Source organism: Metopolophium dirhodum, chromosome 1, assembly GCF_019925205.1.
Source record: "Metopolophium dirhodum isolate CAU chromosome 1, ASM1992520v1, whole genome shotgun sequence".
Classification (NCBI taxonomy): Eukaryota; Metazoa; Arthropoda; class Insecta; order Hemiptera; family Aphididae; genus Metopolophium; species Metopolophium dirhodum.
Window position 1 is genome coordinate 134,321,894 of NC_083560.1, and position 6,822 is coordinate 134,328,715.

Below are 6,822 nucleotides of genomic sequence, written 5' to 3' on the forward strand. Positions count from 1 at the left end.
TATTGTAATTTCGACCGAGTCAACTTGTATTGTAATGCCATTGGTTTGAAGATCTTTCAACTCATTGATTAGGGATGAAAACATTATTTCATTTGTCACTTTATTAAATCCTCGATCAGTAGAGTGAAATAAAAATGCAACAAAAATTTTTTCCAAGGCAGACAAATATTCGGGAGGAAATGCTACTACTGAAAAATAAATACATCCCATTTTATGTATTCCAGAATGTGAACCCAATGGGTTACCTAATTGAACAACATCATCATAGTATAAGTAAATAGGGAATACAATTTTGTCTGAAAAATTACGTTTCATTTTTTTCTAAGTGGAACCATCCAAAATGAAATCATGGTTTCATTATTGGACAAGGATTCATTCATAAATTTAGTTGCAGTTTTATAAATATCAGGAAGTTCAAAGAAAGCTTTCAGATTTCTTTTTAACGAAAGAAAATGTCCTTGTACTGGTACCATTAAAAGTCTATCTTCCCCAAGAACAGTTTTTTTTCTTTTGTGTAACCTACAACTATAGTTTTTGGTATGATGAAAAGATCATTTGAAACTAAGTATTTCATGCGAAGGTGCTCAGTTGTAAGATCTAAAAACGGATGTTGAAGAGCATTAAACATTTCTTCAATTTCAAATTTTGTTGAGAAACTACTTAAGTTTAAAAGTGGCATAATCTTTGACTTCAATTCAAGTACTATATCACTAGAAAATAATTCTATGACCCCATCTATTATTTCTTGCAAAAGCATACTTGTTACAGACGGTTTCATCATAAGTTTACTAATAAAATTTAAGGCACACTTCTTAATAATATTTGTATATTATATTTGTGTTAAAGGCAACAAAAATAAGTCATCAGTGTTTTTAGTCCTTATAAGTTCATCAACAATATGAATATCTTCTAGAACTTCATATGTGTCAATATGGTGATCAGAGGTAGTAATAGTTTCTGACAAATTAAAAAGAGTAGATGTAAATGAAGAAGGTTCAGTATCATTATAGTTATTACCAATAGCTTCACTACCTAAATTATTGTGTAATGCATTATCAGAATTTGATTTTACTAATGGATGACTTCTGTTTAAATGTTGCCTAAAGCTTTTTAAACCTCGAAAGTCTCTACAACATGATTGCTGTTTGCACATATAAAACGACCGAGTTCCCAAGTTATGGTAAATTTCCATGTGCCATATAAGTTTAGAAATATAGTTATGCCTTTAAAGCATAAAAAGCAGTTGTACATTTTGTTACAAATTGTAATTACCTTTGACAAGTTTAATAAATTGAATAAAATAGTATTTCATAAATAATATTAAAAATTGAACATACCAAATTTAAATACTAACAGTTTCGTTCATGGTATTCATTTTACTATTTAAAGAGACAATAACTGAAGATTGACGATCATAAATTGTTTCTAAATTGTACAGCTGTAGTTGTAGAATGATCCACGACTCATAGCATTATTTTGGATAGCAGCAGTGTAATGCTATATATGTTTTGAAACAAGCATCTACGGCTTCCAGTGGACAGCCAAATGTCCAAAATTGATCATCGACTCTGATATAACAGTATTTAATGGAAAATATATCTTTGCCAACCAATACTATAAAAGGCTGAATAGTTGTGCCATACTGTATATATTTTTGAATTCTCTTATCTAATTCAGCTTCAAGTCCTGTCAAATTCTGAAAATCAAAAGAAATATTATGACCTAAGGTTCAAAAATTCTATTGTTACAATTTGAATGAAAAATTTCAAACTAGTTTAAACAAACTTATGATGATTAGAGATTTGTAATTTTTATTATAATTATTATTTTTATTATTTTTAAATACTTAGTACTAAAAAGACAATATAAAATGAAAAAGTATTTGTATACACCTTCAAAAGATAAAATCTTGTGCCGAAGAGGGTGAGATCTAAATTCTAATTACAATTTATATTAATAACAAAGTAGGATCTATAGTACAGAATGAAGACAGACTAGAATTATATTAGATAGATATATGACTGAGGTTTAATTTACAAACAAAACTTTTAAACAACTTAAATGAATTAAAACTATCTAAATTAATTATTAGTTTTTTATATAATGGTGTGCCTTTATTAACTGGACTCTGTTGTCCAACTGTGATTTTAATGTTTTTGAAGGTATTTAAATTGGTATAATTTTATTCCTGGTATTATATCTGGATTCAGATTTATATTTATATTATAAATACTATGTTGTCTTTTTTACACACACTTACAATATATAATGAATTTGTTCAATTAAAATGTAATTAATAAATATAACTTACAGTAACATGAACAACAAAAGCTACAGCTAACTCAACAAGTGACGGTTTCCATGATTTTTTGTTATTTTTGATTTGTGTTTTAGTGGGCACAAGATATGGAATTAGGAGAAGTTTGAGAATATTGCACGTCCTGGTATCTTATATAAGAGTAATAAATAGTTTAAATTGAAACAGTCAAGTACATGTTATGTAAAAATATTATTTTAATTGATGGATTTATATTTATACTCACTTCCGCTGAGTTGTACAGCATCGAGTTGTTTCAATATGTCTTTACCGTAGTTATCCTTCACTGAATTTCTACGTAGACTCAGTAAATTATTTGAAAAATAAGTCCACTTTTTTATAAATGTTGGCCAGTCGTGTAAAAGATTCTTAATGATGGGGTACTCCAAATTAAAATCTTCAAATACCATAAAAACATAAATCTTGAATAAAGTTACTAACTAATTTTGTGCCATGATTTATTATATTTATTTGAAAAATTACCAGAACATATCCTTTTGGGCCACATAAAATAGGCCAGGATTTAAAAATTCCAGACAAATGATGTTTTGAAATGTCAGAACCATGGATTTCTGTTTTCCTTATATCGTAAGTAAGTTTCCAGTGTTTAATAACTTCTTCAAAGTCAGAAGATGAACCTGACTTACTCAACCAGACTTTAGCAGCTTCAATTTCATCTATTATAATCAATGTTATTAATAAATAAAAATGTCTACAAATTAGACATATTTTATAATTGTATTACCAGAAAATGTTATAACTGCAGGTGATATATCATTAGCACATTTAGCTTTTCTTTCACCTTCAATAGCACCTATACTTCTCAAACGACGCGAGACATTCTTCCACCTTTCAACTAATTTCCCTTTGGCATGAGAATTATTTCCACTACTCGATGGTATGAAATATAGTTTCTATATAAGATGCATAGTATAATAGTTTTATTTTTCATAAATATGCTGAAATTAATTTGATAACCAACCTCTTGTTCTTTAGGAAATATTTCAATGATTAAAGATGCGATTTTCCGAAAGTAAAAGTCAGTACCCCTGAAAATTATCAAAATATTACCAAATAAATAATACTACACATTAATTACATAATATTTAATTGGCTATTACTCTACTACTCAGTAATTACTAATTATATTAAAATCAATTCTCAATTGGTAGATTTCTGTTATTTTAAACCTAGGCAATGAAAAACACATTATATTTTTGAATGTATCTATATAAATATTACTTACATCAAGTATTGGTGTTAAAATAAAAATACAGCTAAATAAATAATAAATAATAAATTAAATTAAACTCTGTAAAAAAAACCTAACATTGATCTACACTAAATTTTTGAAACTAGGTACCTACACTGATTTGATTTATTACCTGCTCTTATCTTGAAACAAGTAATTAATTAAAAGTTTAGTCAGGCTATTCTGAGCTTCGTCTGAGAGGTGGCCATTATTGACCTTAGCATCAGTCATAATGAAACGACCAGGGACTGGAACCTTTATGATTTTATCGGTTTCGGTTCTCAAAAATCTAAAATTTCGGTTTCGGTTTTGGTTCGGGTTTCCAAAAATATCAAATTTCGGTTTCGGTTTCGGTTTTGGTTAATACCGGTTTTAACCATAATTATTTTACTTTTGCTTTTTATTTTATTTTTATTAATCAAGTACTGTATACAAAATGAACATATTAAGAACTTAAATTTATTGATAGGTATTTGTAATTAAGTGTACCTATTTAAGAATTTAGGTAATAAAATATCATTACAATATAATATTAACATTAAAACTAAAAAATATACTATTTAATTCAATAATTTACTGGCTGTTAATGGAAGTTTCATTATACCACTAAATTCTAAACATTGTAAGAATTCAAAATAACATTATTAGCATACAATATGTATAAGGTACCAATATTGTAGATGACTAGCAAAACCTAGATAATAATAATATATTAAAAAAATATAATAATAATATATTTAAAAAACAACTAGATATCCACTAGGTACGTACCTATTTTGTTAGTTAATAGTAAATAATATTTAAATTTTAAACTATAAAGTAATAGACAAACATACAAAACATAAATATTATAATTATAATATACTGGTAAGATAATCAACCTTATTATAAATAAATTACTTTATTATAGTATATTATCAATTATAATTAAGGGGAGGGATAGGTACAAAATGAATAAATAATATTATAAAAAATGCTTAAAATAATATTATTAGTTATTAGTTTATTACATTATAATATCAGTCATAATATAGATATATTATCTAAAATATATTATTATATTAGTAAACTAATAATTTACTCTTGAAAATTTTTTTTTTTATAATTTTTTTCAAATAATCTATTTGTTCTAACTAATAATTGGTCTTCCAGGTGTATAGGTGTTATGTTGCATCTATAAGGTGATAATATAAATTTTAAGCATGAAAAAAGGCGCTCGACGCTAACTTGAGTTGCGGGAACAGAAAACACAATTTGTGACAGCTGATAAATTTCCGGATATTTTTTCTTCATTGTCTTCCAACTAAATAAACTCTAATATATTTGTTTTGTGGTTTAATCTCTTTTCATTTAATTAATATGTTTTTAATAAAGTTTCCATTTTTGTTGAAATTGAATTTTGGGTATTTGGTTGGCTTGAAGTTAAACTTGAAATTGAACTGCACTGGTTATCACTTTCCTTCTGTTTCAGAAAATCTTCAAGTATATCTGTATCATAATTATTAGTCAAACTTTCATCAATATTATTTTCAATTTCTATATTTGCATTGTTAGAATCAACTTGACTCGTTTCAAGTTCTTTTCTATGAAACCATATATTTATTAAATGTGTAATAGCAATATTACATTGATCTTCTGTCAGTGTTATGTTAAATCTGGGGTCTAAGAAAATAGCAGCTAGAAGAACTTGGTTGTTCATAATATTTTGTTCCCTAGATCTCAAACACTGTACTAACTTATTAGAAAATACATTGTTCAAGGATTCTGTTTCGATTCTACAAGCAATCCAAGCCCCATAAAAATCAGTAAGAGTCAATTGCTCATATTGTAATTTTTTAGTACACATTTTTGCAGGTAAAAGAGTTTTAAATAATATGTCTACTTGTTGCCACTCAAAATGACTCAACTCAACTCTTCTCAGTTTGGAGTCATTTGGTGCCATATTTTGGATAAATGCTTTTAGATGTTGTAATCTCTCTAGCATGTCAAATGTAGAGTGCCAACGTGTTAAGCAATCCAAAATTGGCAATTTTAATTTATCCTTTTTGATCAAATAAATATAAGTTTGGTTTCGCAGCTTTCTAACTAGTAAGCGAACTTTGTTTAATAATTTATCTATACTGTTGTGCTTCAAGGTATCAATAAAAACTAATTGTAAAGTGTGAGCCACACAGCGAATACCTATAACAAAAATAAACAAAGTTTTGGTTTCAACACTTGAATTATTCATATTATGTTAAGTAGGTAAGTTACTATTAAATTGTATTTATATCAGTTTCTTAGTTTACATTTGTAAAAATATAATTTAGTTAATTTACCATTAAAAATAGAACAATCGCCAAGGTTTGCTAACTCAATTCTATTTAATACATGTTCTGTTTCTTCATATTCTTTATCAATACATTCAATATCTTCATTGAGCAAAACAGCTATTTGTTCATCATCCAACAAATTTGTTATTGGAACCAGTGGCGCAACCAAAGGGGGGGTCCCCGGGTCCAGACCCCCCCCCCTTTATTTATAAAATGGAACATTTTTTAATTAATTTGGGAATATAATAATATATTGTAAGTATAATAAATTTTGTTAACCAACTAAATAATTTTGATAACAAACCTTATCAGTTATGACATATTGTACGTCAGTGATATCAATGGATCGTAGTAAGTTGTAGGAGAGGACGACGTAGCCGTGGTGAGAATTGAAAATTGAAATAGTGCTACCAATTATTTTAATTGTGGTCATACTGTCATAGATATTAACTTAAACGTGTTTACTTTCAGTGTTCGGAACGTTCACGAAAAAAATGAACTCGTTCACGTTCACGTTCAGTCCTTCAAAAAGGAGCTCGTTTACGTTCACGTTCGTGTTTTTTTCAAACGAACGCCTTCACGTTCACGTTCTTTTAAAAAACGAACGCGTTCGTTGGGTCGCGTTCATTTAATTTTTTTTTTATGAATCGTTAGCCTGCCGTGAATATAAAAATTAAAATCCCATAAACATATACGACTCAAACAATAAATAAAAATACAATTTAGAGCATATAGGGGAAAGTGGGGCAGAACGGGGGGCCATGTGGCAAAACGGGGACATTTCAATATTTATGTCTTATAATGATCATACTGATTTAAAAACTTAATATATAAATTTCTAGGGCCAACAATATCATATAATAAAAATTTCATGTTCACATATCAATTATCTTATCAGTTATAAATTTAAATCATTACACATGTCTCTTATCAATAGATTG

At 27.6% G+C, this 6,822-nt stretch overlaps 1 pseudogene; it reads right to left on the bottom strand.

The window, feature by feature from the left end:
• Positions 1-1,342: 1,342 nt before the first annotated feature.
• LOC132932518 (uncharacterized) lies at positions 1,343-4,862 on the bottom strand (annotated as a pseudogene).
• Positions 4,863-6,822: the final 1,960 nt, after the last annotated feature.